Source organism: Sceloporus undulatus, unplaced genomic scaffold (assembly GCF_019175285.1).
Source record: "Sceloporus undulatus isolate JIND9_A2432 ecotype Alabama unplaced genomic scaffold, SceUnd_v1.1 scaffold_27852, whole genome shotgun sequence".
Classification (NCBI taxonomy): Eukaryota; Metazoa; Chordata; class Lepidosauria; order Squamata; family Phrynosomatidae; genus Sceloporus; species Sceloporus undulatus.
The window spans coordinates 1-1,394 of NW_024830765.1; the positions used below are offsets into that span (position 1 = coordinate 1).

Consider the following 1,394-nt stretch of genomic DNA (forward strand, 5'->3'; position numbering starts at 1 on the left):
GATGGACAGATAAAAAGATAGACTTGAAGGCACAAAACATGGACAGACGGATGGAAAGGTAGACTTGAAAGATAGTCTTGGAGGCACACAACATACATGGATGGATGGAAAGACTTGAGGGCATACAACATAGATGAATAGAGCGGAAGGGTAGATGGAAAGACTTGAAGGTACACAACATACATGGATAGATTGGATGGACAGATAAAAAGATAGACTTGAAGGCACAAAACATGGATGGATGGATGGAAAGGTAGACTTGAAAGATAGACTTGAAGGCACAAAACATGGATGGATGGAAAGGTAGACTTGTAAGATAGTCTTGTAGGCACAAAACATGGATGGATGGAAAGGTAGACTTGTAAGATAGTCTTGTAGGCACAAAACATGGATGGATGGATGGATGGATGGATGGATGGATGGATGGATGGATGGATGGATGGAAAGGTAGACTTGAAAGATAGTCTTGTAGGCACAAAACATGGATGGATGCAAAGGTAGACTTGTAAGATAGTCTTGTAGGCACAAAACATGGATGGATGGATGGATGGATGGATGGATGGATGGAAAGGTAGACTTGAAAGATAATCTTGTAGGCACATAACATGGATGGATGGATGGAAAGGTAGACTTGAAAGATAGTCTTGAAGGCACACAACATACATGGATGGATGGAAAGACTTGAGGGCATACAACATAGATGAATAGAGCGGAAGGGTAGATGGAAAGACTTGAAGGTACACAACATACATGGATACATTGGATGGACAGATAAACAGATAGACTTGTAGGCACAAAACATGGATGGATGGATGGAAAGGTAGACTTGAAAGATAGTCTTGTAGGCACAAAACATGGATGGATGGAAAGGTAGACTTGAAAGATAGTCTTGTAGGCACAAAACATGGATGGATGGATGGATGGAAAGGTAGACTTGAAAGATAGTCTTGTAGGCACAAAACATGGATGGATGGATGGAAAGGTAGACTTGAAAGATAATCTTGTAGACACATAACATGGATGGATGGATGGAAAGACTTGAAGGCACACAATATAGATAATTGGATGGATGGATGGACTTGAAAGATAGACTTGAAGGCACACGACATAGACAGATGGATAGATAGATGAATAAATAAATAGGATGGATGGAAAGATGAAGGCACACAACATAAAGAGATGGATAAACTTGAATGGTAGTCTTGAAGGCACAAAACATGGATGGATGGATGGATGGAAAGGTAGACTTGAAAGATAGTCTTGTAGGCACAAAACATGGATGGATGGTAAGATAGACTTGAAAGATAGTCTTGTAGGCACAAAACATGGATGGATGGAAAGGTAGACTTGAAAGATAGTCTTGTAGGCACAAAACATGGATGGATGGAAAGGTA

The 1,394-nt window shown here is 40.4% G+C and overlaps 1 long non-coding RNA gene across 1 annotated transcript; it reads left to right on the forward strand.

Moving 5' to 3' along the window:
* The first annotated feature begins 6 nt into the window (after window positions 1-6).
* Window positions 7-1,388, forward strand: LOC121918726. Its single transcript, XR_006101288.1, has 4 exons — window positions 7-253; window positions 448-497; window positions 821-870; window positions 1,242-1,388. It is a non-coding gene; the product is annotated as an uncharacterized LOC121918726 (long non-coding RNA).
* Window positions 1,389-1,394: the final 6 nt, after the last annotated feature.